Genomic DNA, 18626 nt, shown 5'->3' with positions numbered 1-18626 from the left:
CTATCTTGGATGTGAATGTTGACACATGCCGATTGTTTTTGAAGGTAGCTCTTTCGTATGCATAAACATATTTTCTCGTTTCCAATTCCTGCCACTAGTTGGATATATATGCGGAGTGATTTGCCAATAAAGTTAAGAGTCAGCGCTGCGTTCCGTCTCCCTCTCTTGTCCTGTCTTTAACGCTGTAACTATGCAAGAAAGTTCTCATAGAGGCTGGTACCGAAAAGCTGCTGATGTCAAACACAGAAAGGACCGTTTATGAGCATGTTGTGGCGGTTGCTGCCGCCTTTCCTACTGAATATGAAACGTGGATACGGGTTGCTTTTATGGATCTTCTTCAGGATGTCAGCTGATGTTCTTGAATGGGCGCGGCGTTATCTGTAATTCTGTTATGAAGCCGTGCCCCCCCCCCCCCCCCCCCCCCCCAGCTGGCAGACGAAAGAAGATTGGTGGTGACCATCTTGCTCTGGCTGCAGTTTTGGGGTTCCAACAATAGTAACGTTCCCATAGATGCTGATTCCGGAAAGCAGGAGATGCAGAACACAGAGACGACCGTTTGTGCGAATGTTGTCGCGGTTGCTGGCGCCTTTCCCATATCGAAAAACACTCAAGAGTAGCTGACCGATAATTCCTTGTTCGACGCGCTGGTCGAACGCCGGCAGGGCACCTCCATCCAAACTTTGTTCTTATTAAACATAGATTGTGTGGCCCTTTCTGTCTATGCTAATGTTGATGTTTTCAGTTGTAAAGCACATTTTCGCCTAATAAGAATTATTTATTTATTTATTTATTTATTTATTTATTTATTTATTTATTTATTTATTTATTTATTTATTATTTAGGAATACTGTCAACTCTAAGTTTAGGGTCATTACAGGGAGGGATGTTACACATTAACACGTTCATACAAGAATAAGTAGCCAGATACAAAAAGAAATATGTACATGCAAAACAGTGACCCACAGATACAACACAGCATAGGATATACAGACTATAAGACACATATTCAAATGTTCGGCCATCTGCCGAATGCACACACACAAAATAAGCTATTCAATTCCATATAGTACAGATTTTAGTAAAAGTCCTTGATTGCACCTGAAAAAAATGCGGCATCAGAACTGCGACCAATTTCTGCAGGCAGCTTGTTCCACAGCTCTATTGCGTCTGGGAAGAACGAACAACAAAAGGCATTGGTTCGGGACAAGTACGGTCGAATCGCTTCACTGTGATATAATCGGGAGCTCAGTCTACCTGTAGGTGTTAAGTACAAATTTTTATTAATTTTTAGTTCGCCGTGAATTATTTGAAATAACGTTTTTAGTCTCTGCTTCTTGCACAGCTCTTCCAATAATTCAAGACCGCAAGACTTTAGCATCGCCGAAACTGACTCTGCCGTTCTATATTTCAAACAAATAAAACGCGCCGCCCGGCGTTGCACCTTCTCTATTTTGGCCCACATTACCTTTTGACGGGGCGCCCATGCTACTAACGCATATTCCAGGCATGGTCGGATAAGAGATCTGTATGCCAGCAGTTTAATATCTTTTGTCGCCCTTCCTAGTTTTGCTCTTAAGAAACCCAGTTTCTTCTGTTCCAGTGAACACACATTTTCTACGTGATTGTGCCATTTTAAATCATGCGAAATAGAAACACGAAGATATTTGAAACAAGAAACATTAACTAGATTGTAGCCTTGAATACCGTACTGAAAAGTAAAAATATTCGTTTTTGCAGTGATATGCGTGTATGTGGTCTTATCAAAATCAATTCGCATTTCCCACTTATCTATCCAACTCCCAAACGCCTGAAGGTTTCGGTCGAGTTTAATCTGGTCCTCTGAACAAGTTACCGGTGCAAAAATCAAGCAGTCATCTGCAAAGAGTTTTATTTTAGCAGAACTATCTAAAGCGGTTACTACATCATTGATGTAAAGCAGTAAAAGTGCTGGCCCTAACACGGATCCCTGTGGTACTCCTGAGTATGCATCTATAAATCCAGACTCTGAACCATCAACGCGAACTGCCTGCTTGCGATTTGTTAGTCTTCAATCCATTTTAGAACGTCGCCATTTATACCAGCTTTATACAGTTTCAAAAGTAATTTACGATGGGGAACCTTATCGAAGGCTTTGGAAAAATCAACGCATATAACATCCATTTGTTCACGATTGTCTGTAGTTTTGGAAAAATCATGTAATGTCTCAATGAGCTGTGTCACTGTGGAAAGTCCCCGTCAGAACCCATGCTGGCATGCGCAAAGGAGGCCATTTGATTCTAGGAAAATAATGATATGTTTCGCTATGACGTGTTCCATAACCTTGCAGCAAACTGACCTAAGGGATGCAGGACGTTATAACTACAGCACAACTCCAGTCCTGTGGTACGGAATGGGTGCTTAGTGATTTCTGAAAAATAATTACCAAATAAAATGATATCCACTTGGCATACCTTTTCAAAAAGCCAATAGGTATCCCGTCGGGCCCTGTAGTTCTTATCATCTAACTGTAGCAACTGCTGGAATACGCCTTTCTGAGTAAAGTTGATAGCGTCCATGGAACTTGCGCTGAAAGATGCCCCATCATCTACCAGAAATGGTCGATCACTTCGCGTGAATACTGATTGAAAATGCTTAATGAATCCATCAGCGATAACACATTTTTCTTCTACTAGAATGTTTCCTACCGTCATTTGCTTTATTGTTTCGTTTATGTGGTCTAAATAACGCCAAAATTTTTCTGGGGAAGTCTTAAGAAAGTCACTTAGAGTGCGGTTAAAAAATGTTTGCATCGAACTGAGTAACAAAGCCTTTTTTCTCTAACGTACTATCTGTATGTCCCTAGGATCTGCTTTTCCTCTCCGCAGCCTTTTTAATTTGCGTTTCGCGTGAACAAAATCCCTCGTTAACCATGGATTACTCCGCTTCGTTTTCTTGAGTCGGGTTGGAACAAACTGATCTATTCAGACCTTAATAATGGTTTTAAAACGCTGCCGCAACTCTTCAACTGTTTCGACCTAGGAGACATTTTCAAATTTGTCGAGACACTTTTCTAAATAATCTAGAACAGATGTATCATCGGCCTTAGCATAGTTCTTGATTTCAACACGTACTGTAGGCTTTGTAGGTGGTGGTGTACAAGTAAGCACATTCAGCAAAATCATTTTGTTGTGACATTCCGTGTGTGCTACGAGGATCCACGTTCGACGGCGCGGCGTAGACGGAGACCCGTGACAGCGGCATCATCAATTACCCAGCCATGCTCTTTGAGTGACGACCAGAAAAACCGGACCCGCCGCCGCCCCGGGGAAACAGGCTTTATCCTCCCCAATTTCCGGTTACATTCCAGGACAAGGGAGCTGTCAGCGGGCCAGAGCGCGCCGTACCACAGCCGACGCTATGCGATACCGCGAAGACGACATTCTTTCCCTCCCCCCCCCCCTTTGTCGTGGGCTATCGCCGGGAAGGCACCCACAGCTTCCCAGAAGGGCCGCGACGGACACCTGTCATGGCGGACAGGCAGTACTCGCCAAGAATGTGGAAAGACAGGCGCTAGTGAAGAAACCGGCACTTCATCGCCCGTTTACCAGCGTGCGTACAGGATTCCTTACTCCCAACGTGAGGAGATGGAGCGGCAGGTGCAGGACCTGATTGATCGCGGCATTGTCGAACACTCAAAGTCACCCTGGGGAGCACCAGCACTATTGGTGGAAAAGCCAGATGGCTCGTATCGATTGGTAGTGGACTACCGCAAACTAAATGCCGTAACTCGCATCGACCCATACCCCATCCCCAATATACAGGAGACGCTTTCTCAGCTGGGCTCTGCCAGGTACTTCACGGTAGTGGACATGGCGGCGGGATTCTCGCAGATAGCAATGGATCCGGCAGATGCCGAGAAAACGGCATTCAACACGCCCTCAGGGCACTATGAATGGAAAAGAATGCCGATGGGTCTGGCCAACAGCCCTGCTGTCCGGCAGAGAACCGCTGATGTCATCCTGGCAGGTCTTCTGGGGAGGCTGTGCTTCGTGTATATGGATGACATTATCATATACAGTGACAGTTTTGATAACCATTTGCGCGATATTGAGCAGGTTTTGGTACGACTAAGAGCAGCGGGTCTCAAGCTGAAGCCCTCTAAGTGCCAATTCCTCAAAAACGAGGTGAAATACCTCGGGCACGTTGTTTCAGCTGACGGCGTGCGACCGGACCCTGAGAAACTAAGGTGTGTCTCGGATTTTCCATCCCCGACTAGCGTCCGCCAGGTCCGGCAGTTTCTCGGCCTGATCGGTTACTACCGAAGGCACATAGAGGAGTTCGCCAAGCTCGCTAAGCCGCTCACCGCCTTAACAGCCAAAAATGTCGCCTTTCGCTGGGACGAAAACACGGAGAATGCTTTTGGGGCCCTGAAAAGGAAGCTAATGAGGGCACCGCTGTTGCGCCACCCGGATTTTAATTTGCCCTTCGTTATGGCCACAGATGCGTCAAAGTTCGCAGTTGGTGCCGTGCTATCTCAGGTTATCGAGGGCAAAGAACATCCCGTTGCTTTTGCTAGCCGACAGCTGAGCCCCACAGAGCAAAAGTACGGAGCTACGGAAAGGGAGTGCCTCGCCGTTGTCTGGGCAGTAAAGCACTTCAGATGCTACCTTTACGGCCGCAAATTCAAGCTAGTCACAGACTGCCATCCTCTGAAATGGGTGATGAGTGTCAGGGACCCTAGCTCGCGACTCGCTAGATGGAATCTACACCTGCAGGAATACTGCTTTGAAGTTGAGCACAAGTCAGGAAAGACACATCTGAATGCTGATGCACTCAGCCGCACAGCTGCCGTGGCAGCTATAGATGAGTTTGTCCCCGTAGTCGACCCCGCCGAATTACGCACAGAGCAGTGCAAAGATCCTGACCTGAAGCGAATAATCGAAAGCTTAGAGGGCGCACCGTCTCACCCCGAACAGCTAGGTTATTTCATTGAAAAAGACGGCACCCTGTGTCGGCGCACGAGGCCAACCAGGAAAGGGAGATTAGAGAAAACCGCTTGGGAGAGAGTCGTCATACCTCGGTCGTGGACAGAAAGGGTTCTTTGCGCGTTTCACGATGCGCCATGCGCCGGTCATTTTGGCGTAGCGAAGACACGCAGGCGTGTGGAGCGTTTGTACTTTTGGAGTGGCATGCGACAGGATGTTAGAGACTACTGTGCGAAGTGTCATTCCTGTCTCGAAAGAAAAACACCCAAGGGACGAAGACCAGCTCCAATTCAGCCGTTCCCTGAGGTTTCGGCTCCCTTCGAGCGGACAGGTATGGACATAATGGGCCCATTGCCCACGACCACTTCCGGAAACAAGTACATTTTAGTATTTGTCGATCACCTTTCAAAATACGCGGAAGCGGTAGCACTCCCAGATCAGAAGGCAGACACGGTTGCAAGAGCATTTGTCGAACAGATCGTGCTCCGACATGGACCCCCGAGGCAACTCTTGACAGATCGGGGAACGAACTTCGTGTCGCAGCTAATGAGGAGAGTTTGCGAGCTGCTTAAGATCGCTAAGAAGCAGACAACACCGTACCATCCGGCTTGCAACGGCGCGGTGGAGCGACTGAACCAAACCGTGGCCGGGTTCCTGTCGCATTTTGTTTCGCGCGACCAGCGGGACTGGGACTTGTGGCTCCCGTATGCAATGTTTGCCTACAATTCCGCAGCACACGAGAGCACGGGCGAATCGCCATTCTTTCTTCTCTACGGCCGAGACCCGGACCAGCCTAGTGAAGTGCCAGAGGGCCCCCGTCGTGTCCCATACGCTTCACTGGACGACTATAAGGTTGAGCTAGAATCGCGCTTGCAAGTGGCGAGGGACATCGCAAAGGAGTCCTTAAAGAAAGCGGCGAAGCGTAGGAAGGAGGTGCACGATCGCAGTGCTAGAGACGCGCCGTTTGATGTGGGGGACAGCGTGTACATTGAAAACTGCCAAAGGCAGATTGGGCTAGCTCGTAAGTTCCAGACGAAGTGGAGAGGACCGTGCGAGGTTGTCGAGAAGCTTTCTCCGGTAAACTTCAGAGTCCGAGACGTGAACCGGCGTTTGATAAGGATACACGCAAATCGCCTCAAGTCGGCACCGGTTCAGTATTCACGAAATGAGGAAAGGGAAAGCGCGGATTTTGATGGGGACAGAAGTGAAGCGGAGCGCGCAGATAGTTCGCAAGAAACGCCCTCTCCTGCATCTGTTCGGCAGGCGCCAGAGGTGACGGCCAGAATGCCACCGGATTTACTTCATGCATTGCTAGAAGAAGAAGCGCGCGAGGTTGCCGCGCAGATAACGCCAGGAGAGGCTCCTGCCACGAGTCCTCGCGAGTCCCAAAGCAGACAAAGGGGCACAGACTTACTTAGTATGACTCATGAAGGCCGATATCCGCTGCGAAATCGGAAAGCTAAGTCGGACTAATGGCGTAAACAGAGCGGAGTTTTGAACTGGTTAGAATTGTGTAATGCCACAGCTCATAGCATTGCTATGTGCTTATGTGTTAAGTTATCGGAGTTGGTAGTTAAACCTTTCGTTATCTATATTTTTGTCTGTGCCGTGATCGTGCTAGAAGTGGGAGCTCCTTTGTAACTGTGGTAAATTTATTTCGTCCAGTTTGGACTAGAAAGGAGAGGCTTGGGTGCTGAGTTTCATGTTTATCTGTAAAAGAAGATCAGTGCTGCCCCTGGAGACGCCAGTATTGACAGCGGAGGCATATGGTGTTGTGCAGTGGTGTTGAGTGCAGCGAAAAGTGTTTTGTCGGACGCACTGTGCGAGGCGATTCAGAAAGACAAGGGGAGCTGCGTGGACTCAAATGTTCGGAGAACATTCTTCTGGAGGGTGAGCGAGTGTGACATTCCGTGTGTGCTACGAGGATCCACGTTCGACGGCGCGGCGTAGACGGAGACCCGTGACAGCGGCATCATCAATTACCCAGCCATGCTCTTTGAGTGACGACCAGAAAAACCGGACCCGCCGCCGCCCCGGGGAAACAGGCTTTATCCTCCCCAATTTCCGGTTACATTCCAGGACAAGGGAGCTGTCAGCGGGCCAGAGCGCGCCGTACCACAGCCGACGCTATGCGATACCGCGAAGACGACATTCTTTCCCTCCCCCCCCCCTTTGTCGTGGGCTATCGCCGGGAAGGCACCCACAGCTTCCCAGAAGGGCCGCGACGGACACCTGTCATGGCGGACAGGCAGTACTCGCCAAGAATGTGGAAAGACAGGCGCTAGTGAATTAGCTCCGAAGAGAGAGCCTGTGTATACTCTCACTTGAGAGAGAGTGGTGGCGTTTTTGTTGTTTATTTTGTTTGTATTGTTAACAGACTCTGGGTTCGAGGCTAAGCCCAACCCAAGGGGTGGTCCCCATCTCGCATGTTATTTTGGATTGGAGAATTGATGCTTTGGGCGGGCCACTGGAAATGACCGCCCTTAGTCCTTTGTTAATCAAGTGCTTAAAAGCACATGTAAACGGATGCAGTCCAGTCTGAGCTGGGGCTCCATGCTTAGCATGTAATGTGATGCTACTTAGGCACTAACCTGCCCAGTCGATGAGTAAAGTAGTGCAAAGTTTGTTCTGTTGTAAAATTATGCTCTGCTGTCATCATCTACAAGCTCGCCTCCTGTTCATCTTCCAAGCCGAACGACACTAGAGGAAGGGTTTGTGAACCATCCTCGAAGAAACGGAAGAAGAACGCTCAGGACGACATCGTTCGCCAAGAGGGCCTTCAGCGCCGAAGCCCGACGGCGTGCAGCTTCTGCCAGCAACCGCTCGAGCCCAACTCCGGAGCCACTCCATCGCCCCCATGAAGTCGTCGGCACGTAAGCTCGGACGCCCCAGCCTCTGATGTATAACCTTAATCATGTGTAATTATTGAATATACCTGTTTGTTTAAACTGAGCCATACGGTGTCTCTTTGCCTCTCCGTCCCGTGTGGACCTGCGCATTATGGGGGTCATCACATTGTGATCGGATATAGCATCTGTGACTGCCATTTCATAATCGCCTACTTTATGGGAAAGGAACACCAAATCAAGCAATGACTGCGATTTAGACGTTATACGCGTGTTTTCATTCACTATTTGCCTTAAATTATGAAAAAATTGTGATATCCAATAATTTTTCCGCATTAGAAATTTCTGTATTTCCAGGCGAACTAAGTTCCCAATCAATATGTGGCAAGTTAAAATCACCAGTCATTATTAGCCGGGTGTTCCTATTTACATTTGAGCAAAGAAACGTATTTAACACATCTAGAAAATCAGGTGAAGTAGTTGGAGGCCTATAAACGACTCCTGTTAGGTACGACATGCCAGAAAACATGATTTTACACCACACCGATTCCGACATGTCACACGTAACCGTACAGGCTGTCAGCAATGATTTAACAATAATGGCCACACCACCACCACGAGAGTCCCGATCCCACCTGAACATTGTGTAGCCAGGAGAGATAATGCAGTCGCAAGAAATAGCACTGTTGAGCCATGTTTCTGTAATGCAAACGATGTGCGGTCGCTCGGATAGCAATAGACATTCTAATTCAGAAACCTTGTTAAGAATACTGCGGGCATTGAGTGAAACGATTCTGAGCTATGCTGCATTTGCACTGCAGGAACGCATGCCCTTCTTGTCATCGCAAGCTTCCCCTGACACTGCGATTGCTAAAGCGGCCCTTATCACGGCGTTCTTGGCAATGAACACGCTCGTTCCGACTGTGATCCCAGGCATATAGACGGTGTTGCGAATGGGTTGCAAGCCCCAAGGGTAGCATTGGCCTGGCGGCCTGGGGCACAGCTGGAAACATCCGAAGGTCCCGGCAAAGGATGAGTCGACTGGCAACAGAACAACTTGTTTATTCTGGCATCGCAAAAGAGCAGCCGGTCAGGGCGACCACGTTACTCGAAGGAAGAAATCGAAGTATCTCTTTGGCGTCCGGGGCAGCGGCTTTTATACCCTCGGAGTCGAGGGCAAGAAGGAACGGCTTGGGATGAGTCGCCCGATACGGCGACGCTCAGACATGTTCAGACGTGACGTGCGCGTCCGCCGGGCCGGCGCCGGTCAGACCTCCTCGCCTCCCAGTTGGGGAGCTCCTCTCTCCGGCTGCCGCGCTTTGACAAGCGTGGGCACCAACATGCACACACACACACGCACACACGACGACACGTGGCATTGAAACCTGCCTGGACGCGCTTGGCGGGAGGCGTTACGGCAGCACTGAACGGGCCCAAAATGACCGCCACTTTGAACGAAGCCCCGGCGTCCGTTGCATCCGCGCCGGCTATACCTCGCGTCGTAGGCGAAACGTAACAGACCGCCCCGCCGGGAGAAGGAGATCCCGATGGTCAGGGGACTGCATCCGCTGTCCGGAGGGATGTCGCTCGATGATGCTCGTAATCGAAACCGGTCGTCCCTCGGCGTTGCATGAGCGCAGCGCACAGAGAAGGCCTCGTTCTCAGGTTCAGGTTAACACAGGGCACTGCAAAGTGACTTCGGGAGAGTTGCCATATTTGTGCTCGTTCCCAGCAAGCGTTAGAACTACGCCGAAACGCAACCGCTCAGTCAGCAAGCACGAGACAACCCTCACTAAGCCATGCCAGGCTCTTTCCCCTTTTATACTACTGCCTAGTTCCTTACAGTAGTCAAGCAGCACTCAGAACGCGTCCACAAATTGGAAAATTGCACTAGAAAGCACATAATCACTTTGAAACACTAAACAAAAGCAATATGTTAAAAATCCTGCCTCAGGAAGAAAACATCAGTAACAAACAACTTTGAGGCGGATTCCTACGTTAGGGGCTTCGACTTAAGCCATCGGCGTTACCGTTGAGACTCCCCTTTTTGTAACGCACCTCAAAGGAATATTGTTGCAAAGCGAGGCTCCAGCGCAGGAGGCGGCTATTTTTGGGAGAGATGGTCTGCAGCCATTGGAGAGGGCAGTGATCCGTCTCAATGATAAACCTCGAGCCGGCTAGGTAGCATGACAATTTCTGAACGGCCCACACGAGACACGCACACTCTTTCTCGGTGGCGCTGTACGCCTGCTCACGACAGGTCAGCTTACGACTAGCATACAGGACGGGGTGTTCCACTTCTCCATTGTCCCTTTGGCACAGCACAACGCCCATGCCTCGATCACTAGCATCGCACTGAACAACGAACCCTTTTGTGTAGTCTGGCGATCGTAGCACAGGCTGGCTTGTTAGGGCGCTCTTTAGGGCGCTGAAAGCTCTTTCCTTTGTCTCGCCCCAGACGACTGTTTGGGGCTCTGTTTTTCTTAGAGCATCCGTCAGGGGAGCCGCGATATCGGAGTACCTGGGGATGTACCTCTGATAGTAGCCGGCGACACCTAAGAACGACCGAATATCGGTCTGCGTGCGCGGTTGCGGGAAGTCTCGCACAGCGGCCACCTTTATTTCAGAGGGGCGGCGACGACCCTGTCCAATCACGTGACCGAGGTAGAAAACCTCGGCCTCTGCTAATTGGCACTTGGGAGCCTTGACTGTCAAGCCCGCTTCGCGCAGGCGGGTTAGCACTGCCCGCAAGTGTGCCATATGATCAGACCAGGATGCGGAGAATATCGCTACGTCGTCTAAATACGGTAAAGCGAATTCTTCCTGTCCCCGCAACAGTTTGTCCATGAGGCTTGAAAAGCAGTATGGCGCGTTCTTCAAACCAAAACTCAAAACTTTAGGACGGAATGTTCCCATTGGTGAAATGAACGCCGCATACCTACTAGCCTCTTCTGTAAGTGGAACCTGCCAATAACCCCTGACAAGATCTAGGGTGGAAATAAACTGAGCGCTACTAACTTTCTCAAGGCGCTCCTCGATGTTAGGGATCGGATAAATTTGATCCTTAGTGATGGAATTAAGCCTGCGGTAGTCGACGCAAGGACGAGGTTCCTTGCCCGGTACCTCAACTAAAATCAAAGGGGAGGTATAATCACTCTCACCCGCCTCAATAACACCGAGCTGTAGCATTTTCTTTACCTCAGCCTCCATAATATCGCGCTGGCGGGGTGACACCCGGTACGCCTTGGATCGTACTGGCTCTGGGGAGGTAAGTTCTATATCATGAGTAAGGACAGAAGTCCTACCAGGCCTCTCAGAGAACTGACCTTGAAACTTTTGTAAGAGTTGGTGTAGTTCGGTTTTCTGCTCAGCCGACAGCGGTGCTTTAATGATTAAGTCACTAATGACCTGATCAGTGTCTTCCCTGTTCGTCACTGAGCCTAGTCCCGGAAGCTCGACCGGAAGCTCTTCGGGAACGTTTACCATCATACACACCACTGCTTTTCGTTGTCTATAGGGTTTGAGCAGATTACAGTGGTAAACTTGCTGTGCTTTCCGTTTTCCTGGCAGACTCACCACGTAGTTAACATCCGACAGTTTTTGAACAATCCGTGCTGGGCCCTCCCACTGCACGTCGAGTTTGTTTTTTAGCGATGTGCGCAATATCATTACCTCATTGCCCACCTCAAAACGACGGGCCCTGGCTGTCCGATCATAATAAACCTTGGCCCTCTGCTGGGCCTTTGCCATTGCTTCACCTGACAACTCCTGTGCCCTTCTTAAGCGTTCGAGGAGACTAAGCACGTACTCGACCACGACTGGGTCGTCGCCCCTGCCTTCCCACGAATCTCGAAGCATGCGAAGCGGAGACCGCAGCGAGCGACCGTACACCAGCTCAGCTGGCGAAAACCCCGTAGCCGCATGCGGCGCGGTCCTTAATGCAAACATCACCCCAGGCAGACACAGCTCCCAATCACTTTGTTGCTCAAAACACAATGCTCTCAACACGCGCTTCATGACGGAGTGGAGCTTCTCAACGGAATTCGACTGTGGGTGGGGCACTGAGCTGTGTAACAGCTTTACCCCACACCTTTCGAGAAAGGCTGTCGTCAAACCGCTAGTAAACACTGTGCCCTGATCTGACTGGATTTCCGCAGGAAAACCAACTCGCGCAAATATGGACAGTAGTGCATTGACTATCTCAACTGAGCTGAGTTCTTTAAGCGGCACTGCTTCAGGGAACTTTGTCGCTGGGCAGATCACTGTCAAAATGTGGCTGTACCCCGCGCCTGTTACCGGCAGAGGTCCCACTGTATCAATAACGAGCCGTCTAAAAGGCTCCGTAATGATAGGTACCAACTTCAACGGCGCCCTCGATTTGTCCCTGGTTTGCCAACCCGCTGACAGGTGTCACATGTCCTCACAAAGTGTTCTACGTCACGAAAACACCCTGGCCAATAGTACTCTTGCAAGAGACGGTCCTTAGTCTTCTTAACTCCTAGGTGTCCGGACCACGAACCGCCATGCGACAAGCGCAACAGATCCTGACGGTAACACTGAGGCACGATCAGCTGATCGAACTCCACTCGTCTGCGGTCTAGATACTTCCGGTACAGGACCCCACCTCTTTCCACAAAACGAGCATTTTTCTTGGCGATACCTTCCTTGACATTGCAGCGCATGTTTTCTAGGCTGCCATCCTTTTTTTGCTCGGCTATCAAAGCCGACCGGCTGACTTTTAGCAACCTATTAAGTCCATCTGACGTAGGCGCGATGAGCAAATCTGCAGATAGCTCTTCTAACTTTCCCGTGTCGGGCATTTCCTCTCCAGTACCTGGTGCCTTCAACGCTACAGGCTCAATTTTATTCAGTTCGGACGTGCTCTGAATATCAGCTTGCTGCGCCTCCGACCCTTTCTCATTGTTCGACAACGTCGGCCCCGCAACTACCGCCTTTGCAGCGAGCTCCCGAACTCTCGATCTGGTTAAGGCCTGAACGCTAGCCTCACCAAACAAAAGCCCCTTCTCGCGCAGGAGGTGATCGGACCTGTTCGAAAATAGGTATGGGTACTGGGGGGGGGGGGCAGCATAGATGACACTGCGGCCTCCGTCTCAATTGCTCCGAAAGGTCCTTCAATAAGCACTTTTGCTACGGGCAGACACACGCTGTGAGCTTCCACGGCTTGCTTGATCCATGCGCACTCGCCCGTGAACATATCGGGTTCTACATAAGAGGGGTGAACTACATCCATTGTAGCTGCGGAATCACGGAGCACTCGGCACTCTTTCCCGTTCACGAGGAAGTCTCGCATGTAAGGCTCGAGAAGCTTCATGTTCTCGTCAGTGCTGCATAATGACAAAAACACGACTTTTGTTTTTGTTTCTGGACACTGCGCCGAAAAGTGACCCGGCTTCTGGCACGTATAACACACGCGCGCTTGCCTCGTCTCGAACCGCTTTCTGCGTTCGGCTTCGGCTGCCGCCGTCTCCTTACGTTCGGTCGGACTGCTTTCACTCGCATCCGCACTACGTGTGTCCCCCCTTGCTCTCATGGGTGTGAACTTCGGCCTCTCAGACTTGGAGCCAAATTCACCCTTTTGACCGTCCTGAGCTCCGCGAGCCCGACGCGTCACAAACTCCTCGGCTAGCTCGGCGGCTTTAGCCACTGTACTAACGTCTGGCCTATCCAAGACCCAGTACCGCACGTTCTCAGGTAACCGACTATAAAACTGTTCCAGCCCGAAACACTGCAGAATTTTCTCGTGGTCACCAAACGCTTTCTCTTCTTTGAGCCACTCCTGCATGTTTGACATAAGCCTGTAGGCAAACTCTGTATATGACTCATTTCTGCCTTTTTCATTTTCCCGAAACTTCCGACGGAACTTCTCCGCTGACAGCCTGTACTTTTTTAGCAGACTCGATTTCACTTGGTCGAAATCCTCTGCCTCCTCTCTCTTCAAGCGAGCGACTACGTCGGCCGCCTCGCCGGGAAACAAAGTGAGCAAGCGCTGTGGCCACGTTTCCCGAGAGAACCCCTGCTTCTCGCACGTTCGCTCAAAGTTAACCAGGAACAAACCAATGTCCTCCCCAAGCTTAAACGGCCGCATCAGGTCAGTCATTTTGAACGATACCCGTTCTCCTGCACCGTGTGCCTGACTTCCATTACGAGCGCGTTCCATCTCTACCTCGAGACGCTTCATTTCCAAAGCGTGTTGACGGTCGCGCTCTTCTTTCTCCTTATCGTTTTGTTCTTTACGTTCGCGCTCGTCTTTCTCTTTTTGCTCTTTACGTTCGCGCTCCTCTTCTTGCTCTTTACGTTCGCGCTCCTCAATGGTCTCAAGGCATACCGACAGCTCGTCATCCTCAGCCTCTAACTCAAGAATAGCCCTTAGCAGTTCTGGTTTTCTGAGTTTGAGACATCCAGACCCAACTCTCTTGCAAGCTCCAGCAATTTCGGTTTGTGCAACGACTTCAAATCCATGGCTGCTCCGAATGCTGCTTTCTCTACTGCCTACTATTGTCTTGCCGCAAACTAACCCGGCAGCAACGACAACCACAATTACCAGTTCTGTTTCTGACACTAACAAAAGCCTGGCAAAACTCAGAAGAAGAAAGTCCCGCACTCACCAAACCTCGCAGCCAAGAATTCAGCGCAGTCGTTCCGCTGCAGGCAACCACTCATCACACAGGGCTCGTTGCACTGCTCCCGGATGGTCGTTGTGCTGCTCAGCATACAGTTGACCGCATATCTTCGCTGCTGGCCTCCGTTGTCGGGATCTCACCGCTGGCAACCAGTTGTTGCAAATGGGTTGCAAGCCCCAAGGGTAGCGTTGGCCTGGCGGCCTGGGGCACAGCTGGAAACATCCGAAGGTCCCGGCAAAGGAAGAGTCGACTGGCAACAGAACAACTTGTTTATTCTGGCATCGCAAAAGAGCAGCCGGTCAGGGCGACCACGTTACTCGAAGGAAGAAATCGAAGTCTCTCTTTGGCGTACGGGGCAGCGGCTTTTATACTCTCGGAGTCGAGGGCAAGAAGGAACGGCTTGGGATGAGTCGCCCGATACGGCGACGCTCAGACATGTTCAGACGTGACGTGCGCGTCCGCCGGGCCGGCGCCGGTCAGACCTCCTCGCCTCCCAGTTGGGGAGCTCCTCTCTCCGGCTGCCGCGCTTTGACAAGCGTGGGCACCAACATGCACACACACACACGCACACACGACGACACGTGGCATTGAAACCTGCCTGGACGCGCTTGGCGGGAGGCGTTACGGCAGCACTGAACGGGCCCAAAATGACCGCCACTTTGAACGAAGCCCCGGCGTCCGTTGCATCCGCGCCGGCTATACCGCGCGTCGTAGGCGAAACGTAACAACGGTCATACATCTTAAGCCTATCATGAACCAGAGACACCTTTTGCTTGTTGTCCCTTTCTGCATTGGTAGATTCCCATAATTTCCTTCGAACATCTGCAGTTTCTTTTACATAATCATTGCTGACGCGAAAATATTTTCCCTTATGTTTCTTGCAATTCTTGAGGATGCTATCCTTTTCCCTGCTGTCATATAATTTCGTTATGATAGGTCTATGTTTTTCTGGATTTTTCCTTCCAATGCGGATTTTTCCTTCTTTCTATTGTGGTGACATGGACACCTAGCTCTTTTTTAAAAATGTTATCTGCAACAGCTGCCCTGAGATCTGACTCTGTTTCGCCCGCCTCTTCAGGTACACCAAATACTAAAAGGTTGTTACGCCGCCCACGGTTTTCAAACTCAACTAATTTTTTGGCCTGTTGCCTGGCAGTATCCTCGAGCTTATCTATTTTTGTGGTCATCTCCTGGATTACCACTAGGTAATCTGACAGCTTTTCGGTCCTTGCTGAGAGAACACCAATTTGATCTTGAATTGAATTTTTACGATCGGTTTCTGTCTGGTTTTCTACGATGGTCTTCAAATACTCTTCCGTCGGGGGCCCTGGATTCTCCTCGATATCTCCCGATGTCAACAACAAAAGCATCACTGACCAGCAGTCAACCAAAATGGCGCGACATCTGCGAGGGCACGGCAGAACTACGAGAAATCTATCGTCACTGCGATAGGAAATAGAATTAGACCACAAACCAACTTGGAAAACGAGCAGAAGCTTTTCAGCCATGCTGTCCCTCAGGAGCGTGCCGTGCCCTCTGAGGCCGTGGGAGTCGAGGTGCTGCTTTTGTAGAAGTTCCGCCGATGACCAAATTCTCGAAAGAAGCTTGTCGGCGAATCGGAAACCCGCCGTCATGTCCCCCATGCGGCCAAGTAGGAATAACGGCCCACGCGGCTTGCATGTTGTCGCATCTGATAACATGTCGTTGTCCAGATGACTTGGCAGGCAGAATGGCAATCCATCCCAAGTGATCGCTGCATCCGAAAACCACGATACGACCTGCAAAACGAGCAGAAGCTTTTCAGCCATGCTGTCCCTCAGGCGCGTGCCGTGCCGTGCCCTTGATTCTAAAATTGTTGTGCCATTCACACCACGGAGTATCAGCCGCCGCGGCGGCTGAGTGGTTACTGCGCTCGGCTGCTGGCCCGAAAGACGCGGATTCGATCCCGGCCGTGACGTTCGAATTTCGATGGAGGCGAAATTCTAGAGCCCCGTGTACTGTGCGATGTCAGTGCACGTTAAAGAACCTCAGGTGGTCGAAATTTCCGGAGAACTTCAGTACGGCGTCCCTCATAGCCTGAGTCGCTTTGGGACGTCAAACCCCCAAAAACCAAACCTAAAAACACCACGGAGTATACCTGGTATAGAGGTCATAATAAAAATTTCTGCTTTCTGAACAAAAACTGATCATTGAATTCCTAGTCCTATTCGCACAGCCTTCTTTCCTCTAAATGAACCAACTGGCACGCAAGAACGTTCTGTACTAAAACATTCCTGCTCTACTGCTCAGTGTAGCCTGACCTTACTCACGAACGTTCCCGTCGTCTAGGTGCTTTGTGTCTATTCTCACATGCTCGAATAAGTGACTTCTGTCAGCCTCGTGGTCATCGGATTAAAAGAGGTTGCGGAATTCGCGACTTCCTGACTAGCCGAGGCGGGTACATTTCGATGGAAGTGAAATGTAGAAACACATGTATGCTGTCAGATGTCGATGGACGTTAAAGGGACATTGAGATCACCGCCATCCAAATTTTGTTGTTATTAAAAATAGATTGTGTGGCTCTTTTCGACTATGCTAATGCTGATGTTTTCAGTTGTAAAACACATTTTCGCCTAATAAGAATTGATTTTAAAATTATAGTGCCATTTAGTTTCATCCCACACTCCCACCTCGAAGTAAGCTCTTGCATAGCCAGCCTATTTATGAGATCCTTCCAACGTACAGGACGTTGCCGCTAGTACATGGCCGCAAAGGGAAGCCGCGCCGTCGTTTTGGAATCTTGGTGCCTGCAAAGGAAAGTGCCTGCTCCGGGGCTCTAAGAGTCCGCCATCTATTCAGGTCAATCGCACGGTCAGCTTAGTTACCAAGCCATCATTGAGTATTCATTCGAACACACTGGGCTAATATGTTGTCGTAGCTCGCTTCGAGGGGCGTTCGGCATCCGAGCAGGTGCTATCAGTGCGCTTACCGCAGACAGACCGCAGACAAGCTGAAACTCTTAACCATTGACGACCCTTTTCAGGTGAATAGTTCTAGCCAAGTAATCGACTTCTTGCAAGAAAACCCAGGGGAAGGCTTTTCGGCCTGCTCTATCGATATAAAAGATTTATATTATTCCCTTCCACAAAAGAAACTGCTGGCATACGTAGAAGAATGCATTGATTCCTTTGGTGCGGTAGCTTTCCAGAATTCTTCAGGCATCAGCAATAGCAACTTCGTGGAGCTCCTTTCTTTTTTCCCCAACTCGACATTTTCCACCTGGAATGAATCTGTTTACCTCCAGAGCAATGGCGTCTGTATTGGTTCATGCATAGCTCCGATACTAGGTGGCATTTATCTCGCGCGCCATGACAGGTTCCTTAACACTCAACTAGACGAAAGCGTGGCTCGTGTTTTTAGGTTTGTAGATCATTTTTTTAGATTTTATAACATGTGCAGATACTGACGCAGAGGCCTTGGTCTCGAAAGTTTTATCAATTTTTCACACCTGTCTTGACCCACTTGTTTTGACGCATGAAACACCTTCTGAAGGAAAGTTACGTTTTTTTAGATCGTGCCATGTGCCTCATGGACAGCCATGTGTGCTGGCGTTACGAGCCACGATGCCAGAAGCCTCTCGCGCCTTTCGCCTCTGCATATTCAAAGCTTGTAAAGCGCGGCACCGCAAAGTTGCGTTTAAGAAATGCCCTAGAAAAATCATGCCATTATGTGATGCAAGACAGCTATCAAAATCAGGTGGTACGCTCACAAGCAGCAGGATACCCTTCCGACCTTCTGATTGCAATATCAGAGAGCCTGTTACGAGAAATCATTAATTCAGGCCGCAGAGATTCCACTGAAAGACTCAAGAAAGAAAAAAGAAAGTGTGTGGTTATTCTTTATCTACACCGCATTTCACATAATCTGAAAAGGGTGGGCGCGCGTGCCGATGTAAACGTTGTTTTTTTCGCGCCCGATAAGCTCTCCCAACTCTGCCGTATTGTAAACAGCAATGCAAGGCAAGGATGGTAGGCTGCGATAAGAAACACCAAAAAGGTTTTGTACCATGTAGCAACAATGTTGTGTACAGGTTTCCGCTCTCATGTGGCAAGCACTACACGGGACAAACTGGTCGTTGCCTCAACAACCGGCTGCGGGAACACAATAACAACGTGAGCGGCACCGCATCCCGTCAC

Source organism: Amblyomma americanum, chromosome 8 (genome assembly GCF_052857255.1).
Source record: "Amblyomma americanum isolate KBUSLIRL-KWMA chromosome 8, ASM5285725v1, whole genome shotgun sequence".
Taxonomy (NCBI): domain Eukaryota; kingdom Metazoa; phylum Arthropoda; class Arachnida; order Ixodida; family Ixodidae; genus Amblyomma; species Amblyomma americanum.
The sequence above is the reverse complement of the archived record's forward strand: the minus strand, read 5'-3'. Positions refer to the sequence as shown.